Source organism: Scyliorhinus torazame, chromosome 2, assembly GCF_047496885.1.
Source record: "Scyliorhinus torazame isolate Kashiwa2021f chromosome 2, sScyTor2.1, whole genome shotgun sequence".
Taxonomy (NCBI): domain Eukaryota; kingdom Metazoa; phylum Chordata; class Chondrichthyes; order Carcharhiniformes; family Scyliorhinidae; genus Scyliorhinus; species Scyliorhinus torazame.
This window is the reverse complement of record NC_092708.1, coordinates 55,417,993-55,443,904: the sequence shown is the minus strand read 5'-3', so window position 1 is coordinate 55,443,904 and position 25,912 is coordinate 55,417,993. Positions and strand designations below refer to the sequence as shown.

General features: G+C 45.8%; 1 protein-coding gene and 1 long non-coding RNA gene across 5 annotated transcripts in view; one reads left to right on the top strand and one right to left on the bottom strand.

Annotated features, from left to right (window-relative positions):
• Nucleotides 1–19,261, bottom strand: part of gtdc1 (glycosyltransferase-like domain containing 1) — a 609,229-nt gene extending 589,968 nt beyond the window's left edge. For 3 of the 4 annotated variants that reach the window (XM_072471580.1, XM_072471570.1, XM_072471612.1), the window contains exon 1: nt 19,148–19,261. The gene's annotated coding sequence lies outside the window, so the exon portion shown is untranslated. The remainder of the gene's footprint in view (nt 1–19,147) is intronic. The other variant, XM_072471601.1, reaches the window with a different exon arrangement.
• On the top strand, nt 18,502–24,522 carry LOC140388047 (uncharacterized). The gene is made up of 3 exons (XR_011934067.1): nt 18,502–18,631; nt 21,283–21,450; nt 21,991–24,522. It is a non-coding gene; the product is annotated as an uncharacterized lncRNA (long non-coding RNA).
• Nucleotides 24,523–25,912: the final 1,390 nt, after the last annotated feature.

Below are 25,912 nucleotides of genomic sequence, written 5' to 3'. Positions count from 1 at the left end.
AAACTCTAGCAGATGTATGCCCTTTTTAACCAGTTTACTGCCACCAGTTTATTTAGATTCAAGAGAAAAAAAAAGTTTATTGGATGGCACACAATCTGCATTCTGTTTGAAATTAGCTCCTTACTTTCAGACAATCAATTTTGTTTCTATATTATTAATTGGATGTAAAATACACCCACCCTCATGAATATAAGGCTTTTAACTATGGTAGACTCTCCTTTATCTTTGATCCTATACTTTAAAGGTTATATTTTCATAAAATACCATGAAGCATTTCATTAAGCATAGCAACTCATATTCAAGCATGTTGAAACACTGGTTCCTGAGTGTTCAGATACTAGTGCTTCAATCATTTTTGTTTTAAACTTGCTTTCCTCGTTTAGTGTAAGACCATCAACAGATTGCAGAAAAATACAATCTTTGATGCAAAATAAACTTCAGCAAGGACCATGTTTTTCTAAAAAATAAACATAATCTCCAATGGCTCCACCTTCTTCCTGACCACATATGCTCTGTAGACCATGAGCTTGGTGCTGGATTTGAGGTCTCAGTCTTCGAACACTCCGTTCCTTATGCGTCTGAAGACTGCACTGGCACATTGGAGTTGATGCTGGATTTTATCAGCGATGTCTGCTCGGAGGCTCCCCAGGTAGAGGAAATGATCCACACTGGCCAGGGACTCACCATGAATCTTGATGATTTGTAGGGGATGCGGGGGGCGGGGAGCACAAAATCCTGCATATCCACTGGCAGGATAGGCGTACCAACGTGAACATACTCCCCTCGGCCAGTATCCCCAGGATCATGGCACTGGTCATGCAAAACCTTGGCATGCTGTACAACCCCAGAGGTAAATTTGAACTTCTGATCCCCCATCAGGATCATTTCTATCTCTCTCTGGCATACCTTACCTCCACAGATTTTGTCTACCTCACACCCAATTTCTGCAGAAATTCATCACTATTCTCCCCTGCTCTCCAAGAAAGGCAAGCCGTGATCCTCACCAAATTGTGTGCAAACTGGGGTCAAACAGGGCTGTGTCATTGCACCAAAGCTCTTTTCCATCTTCCTCACAGCAACACTCTACCCCATCACTCTGACGCTCCCCATTGGAATGGAGCTAAACTACTTGACAAGCGGGAAACTGTTCAACCTCCAACACCTCCAGGCTAGAACCAAAACCACCCCAACTTCTGTCATCAAGCTGCGGTACACAATGCCTGTGTGCACGCACACTCAGAGGCTGAGCTACAAACCATCATCAACGCATTCACCGAGGTATATGAGAGAATGATCCTCAGACTAAACATCCCGAAAACAAGATTCTCTACCAGCCCGCTCCTGCCACACAAAACTGCTCCCCGCCCCCCGCATCCCCTACAAATCATCAAGATTCATGGTGAGTCCCTGGCCAGTGTGGATCATTTCCTCTACCTGGGGAGCCTCCGAGCAGACATCGCTGATAAAATCCAGCATCAACTCCAATGTGCCAGTGCAGTCTTCAGACGCATAAGGAACGGAGTGTTCGAAGACTGAGACCTCAAATCCAGCACCAAGCTCATGGTCTACAGAGCAGCCAAGGTCCCTTCCCTCCTGTATGCATCAGAAACATGGAAAATGTATAGTAGACACCACAAACCCCTGGAGAGGTATCACCAACGTTGCCTCCACAAAATCCTGCATATCCACTGGCAGGATAGGCGTACCAACGTGAACATACTCCCCTCGGCCAGTATCCCCAGGATCATGGCACTGGTCATGCTTGACTAGTTGCAATGGGCGGGCATAATTTTCCACAAGACTCCCAAAACAAGTGCTCTACTCCAAGTTCTGCAATGGCAAGTGATCACTAGGAGGGCAGAGAAAACATTACAAAGACACTCTGAAAACCTCCCTTAATAAATGCTACATTCCCATTGTGGCACAGTGGTTAGCACTGCTGTGGGCGGCATGGTGGCACAGTGGTTAGCACTGCTGCCGTACAGCTCCAGGAACCTGGGTTCAATTCCGGCCTTGAGATGTGAGTTGATGTGCGATGTGGCAGGTCCGGGAGGCTTCCAGCGTCCCGGATGGCTTCATCTGCAGGAAGTGCACCCAACTGGAGCTCCTCACAGACCGCATGGTTCGGTTGGAGCGGCAATTGGATGCACTTAGGAGCATGCAGGTGGCGGAAAGCATCATAGATCGCAGTTATGTAGATGTGGTCACACCCAAGGTGCAGGCAGAGAAATGGGTGACCACCAGAAAGGGCAGGCAGTCAGTGCAGGAATCCCCTGTGGTTGTCCCCCTCTCGAACAGGTATACCCCTTTGGATACTGTCAGGGGGGATAGCCTATCAGGGGAAAACAGCAGCAGCCAGAGCAGTGGCACCACAGCTGGCTTTGATGTTCAGAAGGGAGGGTCAAAGCGCAGAAGAGTAATAGTAATAGGGGACTCTATAGTCAGGGGCACAGATAGGCGCTTCTGTGGACGTGAAAGAGACTCCAGGATGGTATGTTGCCTCCCTGGTGCCAGGGTCCAGGATGTCTCCGAACGGGTAGAGGGCATCCTGAAGGGGGAGGGCAAACAGGCAGAGGTCATTGTACATATTGGTACTAACGACATAGGCAGGAAGGGGCATGAGGTCCTGCAGCAGGAGTTCAGGGAGCTAGGCAGAAAGTTAAAAGACAGGACCTCGAGGGTTGTAATCTCAGGATTACTCCCTGTGCCACGTGCCAGTGAGGCTAGAAATAGGAAGATAGAGCAGCTAAACACGTGGCTAAACAGCTGGTGTAGGAGGGAGGGTTTCCATTTTCTGGACCACTGGGAGCTCTTCCGGGGCAGCTGTGACCTGTATAAGAAGGACGGGTTGCATCTAAACCGGAGAGGCATAAATATCCTGGCCGCGAAGTTTGCTAGTGTCACACGGGAGGGTTTAAACTAGTACGGCAGGGGGGTGGGCACGGGAGCAATAGGTCAGAAGGTGAGAGCATTGAGGGAGAACTAGGGAATAGGGACAGTGTGGCTCTGAGGCGGAGCAGACAGGGAGAAGTTGCTGAACACAGCGGGTCTGGTGGCCTGAAGTGCGTATGTTTTAATGCAAGAAGTATTACGGGTAAGGCAGATGAACTTAGAGCTTGGAATAGTACTTGGAACTATAATATTGATGCCATTCCAGAGACCTGGTTGAGGGAAGGGCAGGATTGGCAGCTAAACGTTCCAGGATTTAGATGTTTCAGGCGGGATAGAGGGGGATGTAAAAGGGGAGGCGGAGTTTCGCTACTGGTTCGGGAGAATATCACAGCTGTACTGCGAGAGGACACCTCAGAGGGCAGTGAGGCTATATGGGTAGAGATCAGGAATAAGAAGGGTGCAGTCACAATGTTGGGGGTTTACTACAGGCCTCCCAACAGCCAGCGGGAGTTAGAGGAGCAGATAGGTAGACAGATTTTGGAAAAGAGTAAAAACAACAGGGTTGTGGTGATGGGAGACTTCAACTTCCCCAATATTGACTGGGACTCACTTAGTGCCAGGGGCTTAGACGGGGCGGAGTTTGTAAGGAGCATCCAGGAGGGCTTCTTAAAACAATATGTAGACAGTCCAACTAGGGAAGGGGCGGTACTGGACCTGGTATTGGGGAATGAGCCCGGCCAGGTGGTAAATGTTTCAGTAGGGGAGCATTTCGGTAACAGTGACCACAATTCAGTAAGTTTTAAAGTACTGGTGGACAAGGATAAGAGTGGTCCTAGGATGAATGTGCTAAATTGGGGGAAGGCTAATTATAACAATATTAGGCGGGAACTGAAGAACATAGATTGGGGGCGGATGTTTGAGGGCAAATCAACATCTGACATGTGGGAGGCTTTCAAGTGGCAGTTGAAAGGGATTCAGGACCAGCATGTTCCGGTGAGGAAGAAGGATAAATACGGCAATTTTCGGGAACCTTGGATGACGAGAGATATTGTAGGCCTCGTAAAAAAGAAAAAGGAGGCATTTATCAGGGCTAAAAGGCTGGGAACAGACGAAGCCTGCGTGGAATATAAGGAAAGTAGGAAGGAACTTAAGCAAGGAATCAGGAGGGCTAGAAGGGGTCACGAAAAGTCATTGGCAAATAGGGTTAAGGAAAATCCCAAGGCTTTTTACACGTACATAAAAAGCAAAAGGGTAGCCATGGAAAGGGTTGGCCCACTGAAGGATAGGCAAGGGAATCTATGTGTGGAGCCAGAGGAAATGGGCGAGGTACTAAATGAATACGTTGCATCAGTATTCACCAAAGAGAAGGAATTGGTAGATGTTGAGTCTGGAGAAGGGTGTGTAGATAGCCTGGGTCACATTGAGATCCAAAAAGACGAGGTGTTGGGTGTCTTAAAAAATATTAAGGTAGATAAGTCCCCAGGGCCTGATGGGATCTACCCCAGAATACTGAAGGAGGCTGGAGAGGAAATTGCTGAGGCCTTGACGGAAATCTTTGGATCCTCGGTGTCTTCGGGGGATGTCCCGGAGGACTGGAGAATAGCCAATGTTGTTCCTCTGTTTAAGAAGGGTAGCAAGGATAATCCCGGGAACTACAGGCCGGTGAGCCTTACTTCAGTGGTAGGGAAATTACTGGAGAGAATTCTTCGAGACAGGATCTACTCCCATTTGGAAGCAAATGGACATATTAGTGAGAGGCAGCATGGTTTTGTGAAGGGGAGGTCGTGTCTCACTAACTTGATAGAGTTTTTCGAGGAGGTCACTAAGATGATTGATGCAGGTAGGGCAGTAGATGTTGTCTATATGGACTTCAGTAAGGCCTTTGACAAGGTCCCTCATGGTAGACTAGTACAAAAGGTGAAGTCACACGGGATCAGGGGTGAGCTGGCAAGGTGGATACAGAACTGGCTAGGCCATAGAAGGCAGAGAGTAGCAATGGAAGGATGCTTTTCTAATTGGAGGGCTGTGACCAGTGGTGTTCCACAGGGATCAGTGCTGGGGCCTTTGCTCTTTGTGGTCTATATAAATGATTTGGAGGAAAATGTAGCTGGCCTGATTGGTAAGTTTGCAGACGACAGAAAGGTTGGTGGAATTGCGGATAGCGATGAGGACTGTCGGAGGATACAGCAGGATTTAGATTGTTTGGAGACTTGGGCGGAGAGATGGCAGATAGAGTTTAATCCGGACAAATGTGAGGTCATGCATTTTGGAAGGTCTAATGCAGGTAGGGAATATACGGTGAATGGTAGAACCCTCAAGAGTATTGAAAGTCAAAGAGATCTAGGAGTACAGGTCCACAGGTCACTGAAAGGGGCAACACAGGTGGAGAAGGTAGTCAAGAAGGCATACGGCATGCTTGCCTTCATTGGCCGGGGCATTGAGTATAAGAATTGGCAAGTCATGTTGCAGCTGTATAGAACCTTAGTTAGGCCACACTTGGAGTATAGTGTTCAATTCTGGTCGCCACACTACCAGAAGGATGTGGAGGCTTTAGAGAGGGTGCAGAAGAGATTTACCAGAATGTTGCCTGGTATGGAGGGCATTAGCTATGAGGAGCGGTTGAATAAACTCGGTTTGTTCTCACTGGAACGAAGGAGGTTGAGGGGAGACCTGATAGAGGTATACAAAATTATGAGGGGCATAGACAGAGTGGATAGTCAGAGGCTTTTCCCCAGGGTAGAGGGGTCAATTACTAGGGGGCATAGGTTTAAGGTGAGAGGGGCAAGGTTTAGAGTAGATGTACGAGGCAAGTTTTTTACGCAGAGGGTAGTGGGTGCCTGGAACTCGCTACCGGAGGAGGTGGTGGAAGCAGGGACGATAGTGACATTTAAGGGGCATCTTGACAAATACATGAATAGGATGGGAATAGAGGGATACGGACCCAGGAAGTGTAGAAGATTGTAGTTTAGTCGGGCAGCATGGTCGGCACGGGCTTGGAGGGCCGAAGGGCCTGTTCCTGTGCTGTACATTTATTTGTTCTTTGTTCTTTGGGTGACTGTGTGGAGTTTGCATTTTTTCCACGTGTCAGCGTGGGTTTCCTCCAGTAGTTCCGGTTTCCTCCCACACTCCAAAGATGTGCAGGTGGATTGGCCATGCTAAATTGCCCCTTAGTGCACAAAAGTTAGGTGGGGTTACTGGGATAGGGTGAACGTGTGGGCTTAAGCAGGGTGCTTTTTCAGGAGCCGGTGTAGACTCAATGGGCCGAATTGCTTCCTTCTGCACTGTAAATTCTATTTTATGATTCTATGATACATGGCAATCGCTTGCCTTAGAACGCACAAACTGGAGACGAAGCATCCCTGAAGGTGTCAATCACCTCCAGTGTCGCAGTGTGGAGCACACGGAGGCAAAGTGTAAACAGTGGAAAGAGCGTGCAGAATGTTGAGCATCCCACCCACACACTTCATCAAACACCACCTGCCAAACCTGTGGCAGAGTCTGCAGATCCAGGATTGGACTATTCAGCCACCACATAACTCAACTCCACAGAGTAGAAGCAAGACATCCTCGGCCCTGAGGGACTGTCCAAGAAGAAGACACCCAATTTCGCCAAGGCCCTCATCAACCTTCAATCCTCCACCTGAACAAGCTGCCCATATGTCCCATTCGCTCATTAATCCCACCTTCACGGACTCCTTATCTTCCCAACACAATGGTGGTAATTGTAGCCTAACCAGCTTGTACCCTTGCCAATTTTGCTTTCCACTTTAAAGTGTAAAATCGAATGAGAGTAAAAAGGGTGTGGCTTGTCTCATCCCGTCAGTTTCCTGCCTGGCAGGTTAGGTTAAAAAAAATTCCTTTTATTCGGTCATGACATCAGGCTTTGCTGGCTAGGCCAGCATTTATTGGCCATCCCTAACTGCCCTTTGTTCTGAATGGCATTTCACAGGGCATTGTAAGAGTCAACCACATTGCTGTGGATCTGGGGGGTCACACGTAGTCCAGACCAGGTAAGGATTGCGAATTTACTTCCCTAAATGACATTAGTGAACCAGATGATTTTTTTTTTTTTACAACAATCGACAACGGTTTCATTAGACTTTTAATTCCAGATTTTTACTGAAATCAAATGTCATCATCTGCCGTGGTGGAATTCAAACCCGGGTCCCCAGACCATTACCCCTGGATTTCTGAATTATTAGTCCAGTGATAACACCACTGCACTACTACCTCCTCCAAATTGCACTTGAATTTCAAATTCTTGCTTATAAGTTCATAAGATATAGGAGCAGAATTAGGCCATTCGGCCCATCAAGTCTGCTCCACCATGGCTGATACGTTCCTCATCTGCTACCTACGATATTACAGGCCAAGGGCTGGATTGCGAAATCAGCCAGAGCATCTCCTCCCTAGAAAACATGATCTAAGAGTGGGAGTAGGCAATTTAGCCTCCCCAGCCGAATACCCTCAATGTGATCATGGCTGATCCCATCCTGGCCTCAACTCCACCATCCTGCCCGTTCTGCATAACCCTTCAACCCATTACCAATTAAAATCTGTCTAACTCCTCCTTAAATTTACTCACTGTCCCTGCATAGTTCCCATCACACTCAGGGGGAACAAATTCCAGATTCACAACCCTTTCGGAGTAGTTTTTCCTCAAATCTGTTTTAAATTTACCACCTCTTTTTCAAGATTTTTTTTTGTTGATTTTTAAAAATATATTTTATTAAAGTTTTCAAACACAATTTTTCCACTTTACAAATCAACATAAAAAATAACACAATAACTAATAAGTAACATTATTTAAATAAAATAGTGAACTAGCAACGTAACAAGGAATAGTGCCGCCCCCCCCCCTCTCTCTGGGCTGCTGCTGACGATCTATTTTCCCTTAACGTTCCGCGAGATCGTCAAGGAACAGTTGCCACCGCCTGGAGAACCCCTGAACCGATCCTCTCAACGCAAACTTCATCCTTTCCAGTTTTATGAACCCTGCCATATCATTTATCCAGGCCTCCACGCCGGGGGGGTTTCACTTTCTTCCACACAAGTAAGATCCTTCGCCGGGCCACCAGGGACGCAAAGGCCAGAATGTCGGCCTCTTTCGCCTCCTGCACTCCCGGCTCTTCCGCTACCCCAAATATAGCTAACCCCCAGCCTGGCTTGACCCGGACCTTCACCACCTTTAAAATCACCCTTGCCACTTCCCTCCAGTATTCATCCAGTGCCGGACATGACCAGAACATATGTGTGTGGTTCGCCGGGCTTCCCAAGCACCTCCCGCACCTCTCCTCCACTCCGAAGAACCTGCTCAGTCTTGCTCCCGTCATGTGTGCTCTGTGTAGAACCTTGAATTATATCAGGCTACGCCTGGCACACGAGGAAGAGGAATTTACCCTACTTAGGGCATCAGCCCACAGCCCCTCCTCAATCTCCTCCCCCAGCTCTTCTTCCCATTTTCCTTTCAGCTCCTCTACCAGCGCCTCCCCCTCGTCTCTCATCTCCTGATATATTTCGGACACTTTGTCCTTCCCGACCCATACCCCCGAAATCACTCTATCTTGGATCCCCTGTGTCGGGAGCAGCGGAAATTCCCTCACCTGTTGCCTCGTAAACGCCCTCACTTGCATATATCTAAAGATATTCCCCGGGGGCAACTCATACTTTTCCTTGCAAACCCCCATCAATAAACAATTCTCTCAATCTCCTAATTCCTGCCCGATGCCAGCTCTGGAACCCTCCGTCCATCCTTCCTGGGACAAACCTATGGTTATTCCTGATCGAGGCACCCATCACCCCCCTGTGTCGCCTCCATTGCCCCCAGATCCTTAAGGTTGCCACCACCACTGGGTTTGTGGTATACCTTTTCGGGGAGAGCGGCAGCGGCGCCGTCACCAGCGCCTTTAGGCTCGTTCCTTTACAGGACGCCATCTCCAGCCTCTTCCACGCCGCCCCCTCTCCCTCCCTCATCCACTTGCAAACCATCGCCACATTGGCGGCCCAGTAGTAGTCGTCCTGATTCGGCAACGCCAGTCCCCCTCTGTCCCTGCTGCGCTGCAGGAACCCCCTCCTTACCCTCGGGGTCTTCCCTGCCCACACAAAATTCATAACACTCCTGTCTATTTTCTTGAAAAAGGCCTTAGTGATCAAAATGGGGAGACATTGAAACACAAAAAGAAACCTTGGGAGGACCATCATTTTTACCGCCTGCACTCTGCCCGCCAATGAGAGCGGCAGCATATCCCACCTCTTGAAATCCTCCTCCATCTGCTCCACCAGCCGCGTCAGATTGAGTTTGTGTAGAGTTCCCCAGCTCCTGGCTACATGAATCCCCAAATATCGGAAGCTCCTTTCCATTCTCCTTAATGGCAGGGCATCTATTCCTCTTCCCTGATCCCCGGGGTGCACTACGAAAAGCTCACTCTTCCCCATATTTAGCCTATATCCCGAAAAATCTCCAAACTCCCTCAATATCTGCATAACCTCTGACATCCCCTCTACAGGATCCGCCACATATAGCAGTCGGTCATCTGCGTAGAGTGACACTCGATGTTTCTCTCCCCCTCTAACCACCCCCTTCCATTTCCTAGAGTCTCTCAACGCTATGGCCAGTGGTTCAATTGCCAGCGTGAACAGTAATGGGGACAGGGGGCACCCCTGCCTTGTTCCCCTATGTAATCGAAAATACTCCGATCGCTGCCGATTTGTGACTACACTAGCCACTGGGGCCCCATATAGGAGTTTGACCCAACTGACAAACCCCTCCCCGAAACCAAGCCTCCTCAGCACCTCCCATAGATACTCCTACTCTAACCTATCGAATGCCTTCTCTGCATCCATCGCTACCACTATCTCTGCCTCCCCCTCCGCTGGGGGCATCATTATCACCCCCGACAGCCGTCGCACGTTGACATTCAGTTGTCTCCCCTTTACAAACCCTGTCTGGTCTTCATGCACCACCCCCGGGACACAATCTTCGATCCTCGTCGCCAGCACTTTTGCCAGCAACTTGGCGTCTACATTCAGGAGCGAGATAGGCGAGATATGTGACCCGCATTGCAGCGGATCTTTATCCCGCTTCAGGATTAGTGATATCGTCGCTTCTGACATTGTCGGGGGTAGAGTCCCCCCTCCTCTGGCCTCGTTAAAGGTTCTCGCCAGCAGCGAGGCCAACAAGTCCACATATTTCCTGTAAAATTCCACCGGGAACCCGTCTGGTCCCGGGGCCTTCCCTGCCTGCATGTTCCCCAGCCCTTTAGTCACCTCATCCACCTCAATTGGTGCCCCCAGACCTGCCACCTCCTGCTCCTCCACCCTCGGGAACCTTAGTTGGTCCAGAAACTGTTGCAGGCCCTCTTTTCCCTCTGGGGGTTGGGACCTATATAGCCTCTCATAAAAGGTCTTAAACACGTCATTTACCTTCCCTGCTCTCCGCTCCGTAGTTCCCGTTTCATCCCTGACTCCCCCAATTTCCCTCGCCGCTATCCTCTTACAAAACTGGAGGGGCCAGCAGCCGGCTCGCCTTTTCCCCATATTTGTATCTCATCCCCTGTGCCTTCCTCCACTGTGCCTCTGCCTTCCCTGCGGTCAGCAGGTCAAACTCCGTCTGAAGTCTTCGCCTCTCTCTATATAGTCCTTCGTCCGGCACCTCCGCATTTATTTTATCCACACTCATCTCTCCCTTTCTTTGCCTGCTTTTTTCTCCTTGTGAGCCCAAATGGAGATCAACTCTCCCCTAACCACCGCCTTCAGTGCTTCCCATACTACCCCCACCTGGATCTCACCGTCATCATTGGCCTCCAGGTACCTCTCAATACATCCCCGCACCCTTCCACAGACCCCCTCATCCGCCAATAGTCCCACATCCAGTCGCCAGAGTGGGCGCTGTTCCCTCTCCTCTCCTAGTTCCAGATCCACCCAGTGCGGGGCATAGTCTGAAACGGCTATGGCCGAATACTCCGTTCCTGCCACCTTCGAAATCAGTGCCCTGCTCAAAACAAATTAATCTATCCGGGAGTATACCTTATGGACATGGGAGAAAAAGGAGAACTCTTTGGCCAACGGTCTGGTAAATCTCCACGGATCCACTCCCCCCATTTGCTCCATGAACCCCCTGAGCACCTTGGCCGCTGCCGGCCTTTTTCCGGTCCTGGATCTAGACCGATCTAACCCTGGATCCAGCACAGTATTGAAATCCTCCCCCCCCCCCCCCCCCCCCATTACCAGGCTTCCCACCTCCAGGTCCGGGATGCGTCCCAGCATCCGCTTCATAAATCCCGCGTCGTCCCAGTTCGGGGCATATACATTTACCAGCACGACCTCCTTTCCCTGCAATCTACCACTCACCATCACATATCTACCCCCGTTGTCCACCACTATATTCCTAGCCTCGACCGACACACGTTTCCCCACCAATATCGCCACCCCTCTATTTTTCGCGTCCAACCCTGAGTGGAACACCTGGCCACCCATCCTTTCCTTAACCTAACCTGATCCGCCACCTTCAGGTGCGTCTCCTGAAGCATGACCACGTCTGCCTTCAGTCCTTTTAAGTGCGCGAACACTCGGGCCCTCTTAATCGGCCCATTTAGGCCTCTCTCATTCCACGTGATCAGCCGGATTTGGGGGCTTTCCTGGATCGGCCCCGCCCCCCATGGCGCAGCTCCCCCATTCCCCATCCCCCCCTCAGTCCCTTTTTCCACCGGCGCCCACATTTCTCAGTATCCCCCCGTCAAGAAGAGAAAAAACCCCGTCTATCGTCTCGATGCTGTGAACCTCCCATTCCCCAATTTACATTTCTATACATCGACATCGTTGTCTCCCCCACAGCATCAGTCCCTCAGTTCTGGTCCAGTTTCTCTTCTTGGATGAAGGTCCATGCCTCATCCGACGTTTCAAAGTAGTAATGTTTGCCTTGGTGCGTGACCCACAATCGCGCTGGCTGCAGCATCCCAAACTTTATTTTCTTCTTGTGAAGCACCGCCTTGGCCCGATTAAAGCTCGCCCTCCTTCTCGCCACCTCCGCGCTCCAGTCCTGATACACTCATATCACCGCTTTCTCCCACCTGCTACTCCGTACCTTCTTGGCTCAAAACGGCCTCTCTGTCGGTGAAGCGGTGGAATCTCACCACTATTGCCCTTGGTGGTTCTCCAGCGTTTGGTCTCCTCACAAGGACTCGGTGAGCCCCTTCCACCTCCAGGGGGCCCGAGGGGGCCTCAGCTCCCATTAGCGAATGGAGGATCGTGCTCACATAAGCCCCAACGTCAGCTCCCTCCACTCCCTCGGGGAGACGCAGAATCCGGAGGTTCTTTCTCCTCAAGCTGTTCTCCAGGACTTCGAGCCTTTCGATACACCTCTTATGTAGCGCCTCATGCGTTTTGTTTTTACCGCTAGCCCCAGAATCTCATCCTTGTTTTCGGATGCCTTCGCCTTCACCCCACGGAGCTCTATCGCCTGGGCCATTTGCGTTTCCTTTGACCCTTCGATTGCCAATAACATCGGCGCCAGCACCTCCTTCTTTAATTCCTCCACACACCGTCGGAGGAATTCCTGCTGGTCGGGCCCTATGACGTCTGGGCTCCATCCGTCGCCATTTTGCTTCTTCCTTCTCTTCTCTGCCGCTGCTCCAAATGATCCTTCGTAATCTGGCCACTACCACCGATCCTTTCCATACACACCCGGGGGGACTCCTTCCTTCGTCACCCAACACTGGGTTTGGCCCAAAAATATTTCCGTTGGGGCTCCCGAAAAGAGCCCAAAAGTCCGTTAGAACGGGAGCTGCCGAAACGTGCGGCTTAGCAGTGCATCGCCGCAACCGGAAGTCCTCCTTTTTCAAGATTATGACCTCTCGTTTTAGAATGCCCCACAAGAGGAAGCATCAGCTCCACGTATACTTTTTCCATACCTTTTAGCATCTTGTATACCTCAATTAGATCTCCTCTCATTCTTCTAAACTCTAGAGTATCGGCCGAAACAGTTCAATCTCTCCTCATATGGCAAACCACTCATCTCTGGAGTCTTGCCACACTCTAGCTTTAAACATCCTTTAGCCTTTGATATGAATGGCTCAGCGGCAGCACTTGCCTCCAGGTTAGGATTGGCATTGTGAGTTCAAATCCAACTCGAGACTTAAACACATAATCTAGACCATCAGTTCAGTGCAATAATGAAGAATTGCTACATTTACAAAGGTGCCACCCCTTGAATGAGATGTTGCACTGAGATCCAGTCTGCCCTTTCATGTAGTCACAGGAGATCCTGTGGCACTATTTTGATGAACAGATAAGTTTTCCCTGATATCCTGGTACATATTTAGCCTTCAACCAACATCGGTAAAACAGTTACCTCCAAAACATCATCGATATCCTGCAAAATCGGTCTCTGGCCTATTATGCAACCTCTCGCTTTGAACCATCACTGTTTGCAGAGTTCCCATGCTGTGCTTACTTAAAACCAACCATTTTCACATTAAAATTTCTTACGTGAAGCTCATAGTGTCCCCATGTTTGCATGGGTCTCACCCCAACAACCCAAAGACGTGCAGGGTAGGTGAATTGACCATGCTAAATTGCCCTTTAATTGGGGGAAAAAAAAGAATTGGGTACTTTAAATTTATTTTTTATAAAGTAAAGCTCTCTGATTCTCTTTTCACTTTTGAAGACCAAAATTTATCTTTTCCACCAATCTCCCCTAACTCTGATTGCATGCTAGGTTCCCTTTTTACTATGTTTCCACTTTCCCTTCACACTGTAAACTGCATCAGGACATTTTATTACATTAAAGGTGTTATACTGTTGTGCTTAAACTTTATCCCCCTTTCCTCTACTCCCTAATCTTCTCCCTCTTTTTCCTTAGCTTATTGAGCTAAGATTTTATAAGGTCAATTATCTCAGTTCAGACCTGTTAAGCTCATATAGAACACAGATTGGAAGCTGAAATTTTCCTTGTCAGGATGACTCAGTGGCATACCAGATATTCACCCAGTGCCACACCCCTGCCTTAACCCCATAGTCCTGCATATTCTTCTTTTTCAGATACTTAAACCACAGGCTACATAGAAATGTTATTCCTCATGTCACCATTGCTTCTTTTGCCAATTCTTTTAAATATGTGGCCTGCGATTCACCATTCTTTGGCCAATGGGAACAGTCTCTGCTCAGCTACTCTTATCGAAGTCCCTTATTATGGATACCTCTACCAAATCTATAGTTTTAAAACAAAGAAACATTTGGCTATTATTATATAGCGTACATAAAATAAGGAGTATTTTTTAGATCACCGAAGTGCTCATATTTGTTCCATTGAAGGGCTGTGACCAGTGGTGTTCCACGGGGATCAGTGCTGGGACCTTTGCTGTTCGTAGTATATATAAATGATTTGGAGGAAAATGTAACTGGTCTGATTAGTAAGTTTGCAGACGACACAAAGGTTGGTGGAATTGCGGATAGCGATGAGGACTGTCAGAGGATACAGCAGGATTTAGATTGTTTGGAGACTTGGGCGGAGAGATGGCAGATGGAGTTTAATCCGGACAAATGTGAGGTCATGCATTTTGGAAGGTCTAATGCAGGTAGGGAATATACAGTGAATGGTAGAACCCTCAAGAGTATTGAAAGTCAAAGAGATCTAGGAGTACATGTCCACAGGTCACTGAAAGGGGCAACACAGGTGGAGAAGGTAGTCAAGAAGGCATACGGCATGCTTGCCTTCATTGGCCGGGGCATTGAGTATAAGAATTGGCAAGTCATGTTGCAGCTGTATAGAACCTTAGTTCGGCCACACTTGGAGTATAGTGTTCAATTCTGGTCACCACACTACCAGAAGGATGTGGCGTCTTTAGAGAGGGTGCAGAAGAGATTTACCAGAATGTTGCCTGGTATTGAGGGCATTAGCTATGAGGAGCGGTTGAATAAACTCGGTTTGTTCTCACTGGAACGAAGGAGGTTGAGGGGCGACCTGATAGAGGTCTACAAAATTATGAGGGGCATAGACAGAGTGGATAGTCAGAGGCTTTTCCCCAGGGTAGAGGGGTCAATTACTAGGGGGCATAGGTTTAAGGTGAGAGGGGCAAGGTTTAGAGTAGATGTACGAGGCAAGTTTTTTACGCAGAGGGTAGTGGGTGCCTGGAACTCGCTACCGGAAGAGGTGGTGGAAGCAGGGACGATAGTGACATTTAAGGGGCATCTTGACAAATGCATGAATAGGATGGGAATAGAGGGATACGGACCCAGGAAGTGTAGAAGATTGTAGTTTAGTCGGGCAGCATGGTCGGCACGTGCTTGGAGGGCCGAAGGGCCTGTTCCTGTGCTGTACATTTCTTTGTTCTTTGTTCTTGTTCCTTAAGAACCTTTCCTTACTTAGTATACCGTTACAGGAGGCTAAATAATCATAATTTAAGTATAAAGCTCTCATTTGATTTATTTGTATTAGTTATGTCATCATTAAATCTTACCTCAATATTGTACATTTGAAATAGGCATGACTGTATACTGCAATTATAATGTAATTATATGGAATGATAAATGTATACATTATATAGATGCTCACAAAACATACTGGACATTTTACAGATCAAAGGGCCCCAATGCAAGGCTAATCCCAAAGTTACACTGAATTAAAAAGTAGACGATCGGTCAGTCATGAGACTGAGCAGTATTTGTTTCTAACAATCTGATGCGTCACTTTGGGGAGAAAAATCTAGCACTTCAATTTAAGATTCAAGAGCACCATCAAAAAGCCCCTTAGTGGCATTTCACCAATAAATGGGTGCATTCAATGTCAGCAACATTTTGAAGAGCACATTTCATAAGAACATAAGAATTAACAGGAATAGGCCATCTGGCCCCTCGAGCCTGCTCCGCCATTTAATGAGATCATGGCTGATCTTTGTGGACTCAGCTCCAATCTCCGGCCCGTACACCATATCCCCAAATCCCTTTATTCTTTAGAAAGGCATCTATCTTTTTCTTCAAAACGCTTAAAGAAGGAGCCTCAACTGCTTCATTGGGCAAGGAATTCCGGAGATTCACAACCCTTTGGGTGAAGAAGTTCCTCCTACACTCCGTCCTAAATCTACCTCCCCTTATTTTGAGGCTATGCCCCCTAGTTCTGCTTTCCCCGACCAGTGGAAACAACCTGCCCGCATCTATCCTATCTATTCCCTTCATAATTTTATATGTCTCAATAACATCCCCCCGCATCCTTCTAAACTCCAATGAGTACAGTCCCAGTCTACTCAACCTCTCGTCATAATCTAATCCCCTCAACTCTGGGATCAACCTAGTGAATCTCCTCTGCACTCCCTCCAGTGCCAATATGTCCTTTCTCAGGTAAGGAGACCAAAACTGAACACAATACTCCAGATGCGGCCTCACCAACACCCTATACAATTGCAGCATAACCTCACTAGTCTTGAACTCCATCCCTCTCGCAATGAAAGACAAAATTGTGAACAACTGCGGGCCCAACACTGATCCTTGAGGGACCCCACTAGTTACAGGTTGCCAACCAGATAAACACCCATCTATCCCCACTCTCTGCTTTCTGTTAGTTAACCAATCCTCTACCCATGCTACCACTTTACCCTCAATAACAAAGAACAACAAAGAACAAAGAAATGCACAGCACAGGAACAGGCCCTTTGGCCCTCCAAGCACGTGCCGACCATGCTGCCCGACTAAACTACAATCTTCTACACTTCCTGGGTCCGTATCCCTCTATTCCCATCCTATTCATGCATTTGTCAAGATGCCCCTTAAATGTCACTATCGTCCCTGCTTCCACCACCTCCTCCGGTAGCGGGTTCCAGGCACACACTACCCTCTGTGTAAAAAACTTGCCTCGTACATCTACTCTAAACCTTGCCCCTCTCACCTTAAACCTCTGCCCCCTAGTAATTGACCCCTCTACCCTGGGGAAAAGCCTCTGACTATCCACTCTGTCTATGCCCCTCATAATTTTGTAGACCTCTATCAGGTCTCCCCTCAACCTCCTTCGTTCCAGTGAGAACAAACCGAGTTTATTCAACCGCTCCTCATAGCTAATGCCCTCCATACCAGGCAACATTCTAGTAAATCTCTTCTGCACACTCTCTAAAGCCTCCACATCCTTCTGGTAGTGTGGCGACCAGAATTGAACACTATACTCCAAGTGTGGCCTAACTAAGATTCTATACAGCTGCAACATGACTTGCCAATTCTTATACTCAATGCCCCGGCCAATGAAGGCAAGCATGCCATATGCCTTCGTGATTACCTTCTCCACCTGTGTTGCCCCTTTCAATGACCTGTGGACCTGTACTCCTAGATCTCTTTGACTTTCAATACTCTTGAGGGTTCTACCATTCACTGTATATTCCCTACCTGCATTAGACCTTCCAAAATGCATGACCTCACATTTGTCCGGATTAAACTCCATATGCCATCTCTCCGCCCAAGTCTCCAAACAATCTAAATCCTGCTGTATCCTCTGACAGTCATGCATCTTTAGTTTATGCAGCAACCTTTTGTGTGGCACCTTGTCAAAAGCTTTCTGGAAATCCAGATATACCACATCCATTGGCTCCCCGTTATCTACTGCACTGGTAAGTCCTCAAAAAATTCTACCAAATTAGTCAGACACAACCTACCCTTTGTGAACCCATGCTGCGTCTGCCCAATGGGACAATTTCCCTCCAGGTGCCCCGCTATTTCCTCCTTTTCTTTTGAATAAGACTCAATTCATCCAACTCAGGCAAAAGCTCCCAAAAAAACTTAGGCCTTTTGTTACCTCAGGACATCCGGTAAACACTTTCCACCCAATGGAAGTAACACTGACCGACAATATTATTTACAGTAAAATCCACTTGTAAGGAATTGCCAAAAACAAGAAAACTGCATATTAAAAATACTATATATGGTACTGATTATGATTAGGGAAAATAAACAAAGTAATATGAATATACGGAAAGCAGCAGCAAAAAGGAACAGATTTCTGAAATCGGAAGAAAATACAGAAATGTTGAGTTCTGATAAAGATGTTGCAATTCAACCATTATCTCCTCTTTTCTGCACAGATGCTTATTTATCGGCTGAGGAATTCCAGTACATTTTGTTTTTCTAACACCAAGGCAAACTTATTACCATTACTAAAACTACCTTTCAGTGGACCTTCTTGTCACTTCCTTGCAGTACCCACAAAATATCACTGCAGCCTGTGATTCAAGCAAGTTAAATTATTGATACAACACTGTAAAAGCATAGAATTTGTCTATTGTTCAGCAGTAGGCCATTTATATTTTAGTTTGTATTGAAAGCTCCAGATATTTCTCACTCAAGGACTAGAGAAATGAGAGAAGAAATGACAATAAGCAATACCCATAGAAAAATATTGGGTTCTCATCTCAATATTTTCCATTAAAATACTTAGTTTCCAAACTAAATAATGTAAGCTATTTTGAAACGTCTGGACCTCAATTCTCTCTTGTGTAGTACTACTGAGGTGGAGTTAAAGGAAGGTATATTCAGAAAGCGGGTGATACTTTCCAAAATGTTTTGAATGAATGTCCAACCTAATAGCAGTTGATTACAAACGAATGCGCATTTCCTTCCGTGTGCTTCTCCCACCCCAAAATTCACTTTGTCAGGAATTCTACTGTAATTTTTGTGCGGATCTTGTCGCAAACTAAAAACAGCAACCCGGGCAGTGGAGGTTGCTCGCTCTCGGTTCGAGGGGGGCTAATGTAGTTCTGGTCACTGGGTAAGTGGCATTGCACCAATAGGCGGGTGGGTGCATTCGGTGTCAGCAGCGTTTTGGAGGCCGCATCTCTCTCTCGGAGTAGGACTCAGTTCGCCCAACACGACACAAAAAACCGCGAGGGGAAAACTGCAAGGAAAAAACATCATGGCACTACTGCAGCTTCGCAAATGTTGTCGAGAGAGAGTGTGTGTGTGTGTGTGTGTGTCGAACCCCGCCCGCCCGGGCCGCAGACAGCCCAGGGCACCTTCCAGGCGACACCGAGGCCCTCCCTTGGGCCTAACGAACTGAACGAGCCCCCCCCCCCCCCCCCCAAACCAACCAACCCCAACCCCAACCAACCGACCGTGAAGTTGAAATTATTCAACGTTTTCCTCCAACCCACCCCATCCCATCTTAAAAAAACGACTGGCTCAATGAGAGGGAGGGAGCGCGCGCGCGGCGGCGGAGCGTCTTTAAAGGAAGCGACCCTAACCGCTGAAGCGCGAGCTGCCAAGCGGCCTGCCTGCCGGCCCCCACCTGTCACTCAGGCCCGTCTCTTTCCCCGCACCACCTCCTCCGGGCGGCTCCGTCACCATGACAGCCGCACCGCGCGCGTGGACACCCCAGGGTACGTCCCCGCCGCCGCCGCCGCCGCCGCGGCGCGCGCCCCGAGTCACCTGCTGGCGCGCGCGCGCGCGCGCGGACACCCCGCGTCACCTCCCCTCAGTGAGAGAGGAGAAGGAGAGATAGGGAGGGTGCTGTTAAAAGTTTTAAAAGACGACTTTTAAGAGCAAAAACAAAATGCTCTGTTGCCCTCTCGGACTAAGCGCCACTTTCTGGCAGCGGGACATGCAGGGCGGGCGCTCCGCGCCCCCCCCCGATTTCTCCCTGCAGCTTCTTTCTGCGAGATGCTTCAATCGGAGGGATTTTTTTGCCTCCCTTCCTCCCCCAATCCCTCTCCACAGTGTTTAATGTCTTCCTCCATCCGATCATCGCTCATCAAAACAAAAGTCTTTGGCAACCTAGTATGTAAAAAGTATCTTACTGTTGCCTGCCCTTAGAAGAAATAATGTCACGACTTAAATGTGCAAAAAAAAAATGAGATGGGAGAAAGGGAAGATGTGTGCAACAGAAATAAAATTCTTCCCCCCTTCCATGTGTTGAATGCAGTGAATTGGCTCTTGTCCACAGCATTCGCCTGGCTCGGGCCACAATTCTTGAGGGGGTGCATCCAAAACTCGTTTCTTCTGCTGTGCATTTTACGGATGCTCTTGTTACATTGGAACTTATTTTAAATTTGGTGCTGAGTGACTGCATTGCTTAAATCTTCCTGGATTTAATAGGCAGCCCCCGCCCCTACTTCCATTTACTTTACAACGTTTTCCTACTGGGACCAAATAACAAGTGTTTTGCTCTCCGAGATAACACTAACTTCGTTCTCCTCCGGCGAATGGTACAACCACAGTGCGGGCTAAATCTGTGAAAAGGCCAAATGTCTGCAATTTTATATGATGTGGCTCCCATGTTAAATTGATGAAGATAGTTTACATCGGGTCTGCTTTATCGTGGCGGTATTATTAGCATACTAGTGAACATTGCCAGGAATACACCACACCCTAAGCCTATTGAGAGAACGTGAAAGTGAGGACTGGAAAGAGGGCCCAAATAAACGTTGTGCTCGATCTAAAATGCCTGCCTTTGCTCCATTTTATTTTGGACAGCAACAACTTTATTGATGTTGCTTTATTGTTTGTCTGAAGCAAGTTGTAGATTCCTGTTTATCAATAGTTTTTTTTAAGTTCCTTTTTATGGGATGTGGGTTTTGCAGGCTGGGCCAGCATTTATTGCCCATCCCTGAGGGTGTTTAAGATCAGTACAAAGTCTTACAACACCAGGTTAAAGTCCAACAGGTTTGTTTCGATGTCACTAGCTTTCGGAGCGGTGCTCCGTCCTCAGGTGAATGAAGAGGTATGTTCCAGAAACACACATATAGACAAATTCAAAGATGCCAAACAATGCTTGGAATGCGACCATTAGCAGGTGATTAAATCTTTACAGATCCAGAGATGGGGTAACCCCAGGTTAAAGAGGTGTGAATTGTATCAAGCCAGGACAGTTGGTAGGATTTCGCAGGCCAGATGGTGGGGGATGAATGTAATGCGACATGAATCCCAGGTCCCGGTTGAGGTGTTTAAAATGACATTGCTCTGGGTCTGGAGTCTAGGCCAGACCAGGTAAGGATGACAGATTTCCTTCCCTAAAGGACATTAGTGAACCAGATGTTTTTTTTACAACAATTGACAATGGTTTCATGCTGGTCATTAGACTTTTAATTCCAGATTTTAAAAATTGAATTCAAACTCTACCATCTGCCCTGGTGGGATTCGAACCCTGATCCCCAGACCATTACCCTGGATCTCTGGATTACTAGTCCTAGCAACACTATGCCACTGGCTTCACCATCAAAAGCTTTGATACTTGATCTAAATTTCTGAATTTTATTTTGACCTCTCACTTTCCAATATTGGAGTCCTTGTAAAAAGTTTATCTCAGTATCTTCTTGGGGTAGTACAATCTGTTTTAACATGTTAACCTCCATCATGACATTTGTGGAATCTTTCGAAACCATGCGTGGGGACATTGACTGATTGTGTGTTCTGTTAATGGTTTAGGTTCCCAGAGTCCTGGTGAATTTGAAGCCAATGAAGATGTTGATTTCTGCCATCAGAAGGTGCTCAGCTGATTTGGTCTTTTGTGCACAAGTACTTTTAGAAAATAGCCAGCAGTATTTCTGACCCTTTTGAGGTTTCCTGTCTTTTAGAAGCAGTTTCACCACATAGGTGAGTGCACATGCTTCGCACTGTTAGCACTCATTACACCCCACAGAACACAAGTCAAACTTCTGCATTGATCCTAATCAACTCCCCAAAAAGTATTTAACACAAAGTATGTAGAAAGGATTTTGGGATGAGCAAAATAGTGGCACAGTGGTTAGTACTGCTGCCTCATAGTGCCAGGGACCAATGCATGGGATTATGGGGAGAGTGCGGGGGAATGGACCTATGTAGAGTGCTCTTTCGGCGGGTCGGTGCAGACCCAATAGTCCAAATCGCCTCCTTCAGCATTGTATGAAATCCAACCTGAATACACCATTGTGGCTAGGTTAGCTGTCCATTTTTTTAAACTGCTCTGTTAAAGTGGAATAGTACAGAATTGGTATATTACAACAGTACAGTTATTGGCTCTTTGGGAAATTCTGAGGTCATGAACAGTTCTATATAAATGCAATTCTGTCTTTATAATATTAATTATAAGCAACACTTTGGAAAGAATTTGGGGTTTCATCATGTTTATTCGCATCATTTTGCATTTGATTGTAGGGTAACAGATGCCTGGGATTCAAAGTGTCATTCAGTTGAATAGTTCTGATGATGTCAACTCTACATGCAAACTAGCTACCAAATAACAAAGAACTCCAAAATTGAACTATGACCTTTATCTCACCATCAGCTATTTGCTGTTCTTTGTATGTAGATCTTCTATACATTATTGTAGCATGGTCAATTTGGGCATACGAAAAGTGATGCAGGCATTAGAGTCATTGAGTCACACAGTACACAGCCCAGTGAGTCTGCACCAACAAAACTACACAAAATCTACACTAATCCCACTTTCCAGCACTTGGCCCATAGTCTTGAACGTTTTGACATTTCAAATGACATCATGTTCTTTTTAAAGGTTGAGTGGTTTCCCGCCTCTACTACCCTCCCAGGCAGTGCACTCCAGACACCCACCACCCTCTGGATGAAAAACATTTTCCTCAATCCCTTCAAAACCTCCTGTCTTTCACCTTAAAATTATACCCCCTTATTATTGACCCTTCAATTATTCATCATATAATACAAAGAGGAAGTTTTGTTTCAAAACTATGGTGTCTTAAAGAGATGGAAAGAAAACCCACAAAAGCATAAGTCCAAAAGGAAAAAGGAAAATACTAGAAATACGTAGGAGGTCAAACAGCATCTGAGGAAAAAAAGGCAATCTTTCCAGATGAGATCCTTCCTCAGAACATCAGTCATAGAATTCCTATAGTGCAGAAGGAGACCATACAGCCCATCGGGTCCGCACCAACCCTCCGAAAGACCACCCTACCCAAGCAAAGCCTACTCCTCCGTCCTATCCCCAGAACCATGTCTAACCTTTGGACACCAAGGGGCAATTTTAGCATCGCCAATACACTTAAACTGCATATCTTTGGGCTGTGGGAGGAAACAGGAGCACGCAGAGGAAACCCATGCAGACACAGGGAGAACGTGCAAACTCCACACAGTCACACGAGGCCAGAATCAAACCCGGGTCCCTGGCGCTGTGAGGCAGCAGTGCTAACCACTCTACCGCTGTGCCGCTTGGATGCACTAGCAAAGAGTCCCACCTGAAGAGTTTTCTTTTGCAGGTGTTGTCTAACCTGCTGTGCAGTTCCAGCTTTTACTGCAGAAAAACAACCTGAATACGACCTACTCTTTTGTGCCTTAAACTGCATTATAAATGATTAAATCAAGCATTTTCAAACCTGTAACATTTCACTTTAAAGGAATTACCATTTTAGAAACACAGTTCACTTAATTGTGTACTGTAGGTACGCCATTGAATCAATATGACTTAATGCTAATATTAAGTTAATACTCTTGAACAATTACATTTTCATCAATGCTAATCTGGTATTCTTGTGCCACGATCATTTATGATATGTTTGCACATGTATGTAAAGTCTAATTTTTGTTACTTGCCGCTCAGATCAGTTTAGGTACAAGTCAAGAACACATTTTTAAAATGCGGAAGCAAGCTAACAGCAAAACAGCATATGAATTCTTAATAAACTTTAAATTATTCTGTTTACTATTCTAATCCCATGATTTAACAATATGCAGCCTTTTCGTTCACTTGGAGAATTTAAGAATGTTTTCCAAAATCCTCCAAATTTTTTTTTTTTTAATAATGCCTTCTTTTACTGAGTTGTGCATGAATCTTAAAGTAGTTATGTCATGCAAATTATAATGTCAATAAATTAGTGTCAAGGCAGTTGGAACTGTAACACAGCACTTTTCATCAAGGAAGTCACTCTCAAAGGAAATTATACATTCGATTAAACTGAAGTGACCCTGTTTATAACTTGTCTTGTGTGGTTTAACAGTATTTAGTCAGTGTTGCGCATATTAATTGTGCTTTATTGATTACAGTCAAATGCATCTGGCATATGCTTTAGAATTTGTTTACAGCTTCCACAATATTCCCGCAATTAAAAATGATTAAAAAGTAGCTTCAGTGTAACTTGCTGAGGAATTACTAAACTGCGTTCACATTGTACTCAGATCAAATGTTGAAACATCATTCTCAAAATACCATCATTTGATCAATACGTTTCTAATAATTGACTTCAAAATAGTTAAGTAAACTTTCCTGTCCCTCATTCTTCAAATTCTCTGAATTACAATCTTCTTTGTCTAATGCAGTGCAGATCAATTCTACACTAACATTTCTGTTCCAGTACACATCATTAGTCCTACTGTAAAATGCATTTAGCTTTTGTGCCCATGTATTAGGACCTAAGATTGAAATTTCTAATTTCAGTAAGATTAATTTTGGTAGCAACACCTCTTGATAGTAACAGCAAATACAGACACTGTCTTTTTACAGCAGAAGAAAACAAATTTATCTACTATTAGCTTTTGTATTGCTTTATTGAATTTTTTTAAAGAAGCAATCTGAAGCATAACTACAATCCAAATCATGAACTATGTTTCTTGAAGAAGTAATGTGGACTGTTTAAATTGTATAGACTTCATGGCTTGAATGTTAAATGTAGTCCAATCATTTGTTGAAACCGAATAAATCACCGCTGGTCTATTGTAAAATTTGTTCCAAACGTTGATTTTATGCCGTTACCATATGCACAGCTGTGTCAAGACTTCTTTAAAATTTGATGGAACAAGGCGACATGTCTTCGTTGTCTTTTATTAGATCACTATTTATAAACCTTGCCTTTGCTGCATTCTTGATTAATGTGTTAATGACAGCATTCATGGGCTTTCTTCAGAAATGTTCACTCACACGTCCACACAGAATCCAATCGACTCTTGAAATCTTACTTCTATTTTTATCGCTTTACAAACCTTGCTATCCATGTCCTGATGACAAACATGCTGAAGTATGAAAATAAATAACATCTCCTTATACATGTTAGAACATAGTACAGAACAACTGCTAAATCATTTTGAGGTTGTTAATGTTTTATCTGCTTAGTGATTTCCCACGGTTGGATGGGAATGAAACTTATCTTTTTAGAGTGATCCAGAGGGGGTCATTTAATGTAATATTTTATATTATAGTGAATATAGTTAGTAACAAGAAGAAATCTGCTGTTGTATTAAGGGTCAGGCTAAGGGAAAAAATCAATTGATCTACTTTTTTCCTTTCCTCAGAGAGATTATAATATTATTATTCTCAAGGTTTCTTGAATGCTTATTCTTACAACCAGGCGTTATTTTAAAATCAATCAATTGTAAAACAAATTACAGAACAGAATTTTTAAAAACTTTCAAGGCGAAGGGTTTAAAAGCTTCACTTTACTCTGTTTTATGTGCACTTTGACTGAAACATATGTATTTTAGTACTGTCCTTTTTTAAATGCTTTCCATCACTATGGATATGCAGTGAAAATATTACCAAAATGCTTGGGGCATTCTTCAACAGACATATAATGACCTCACTGTTTTTATTCTTGCAAATAATTATGTCCAAGGTAATTCACAGATCTTCAGAGAACATGTTTAACAACAGTCCTGTTCAACCCTGTCAATATATTATTCTACATTAAAGAAAAATATTTATTAATATAGTAAAGCAATCATATTTTTCAAAAAAATGCTGCTGGGAAAATATATCTGAATATTTACTTTGACTCTATTTTCCTAATGCCACGAGAAATGTATCATCGTCCCTATACGGTGTCAAATCTGTTCGAGCTAAGTACCTGCTGCTGCTGCCTTGGAACAACTGATGACTGAATGTTCAACGTAATGCGTTAAAATCACTAATGATGGTTTAAGGATGGGATCTCCCTAGGTTTCTCATCAGATAAGGCAACTGGTAAAAATCTACCTCTTATAATCTGGGCAAATTGACTGCTAGTACCAAAATCAAAAATGCTGCTTTCTATAGTTTTAATTAAACAAAGTTTCTGTGAGATTGAAACTACTTTTGTTCCCTTTCTACAAATTCAAAGCATTTCATCAGCCATTGTCA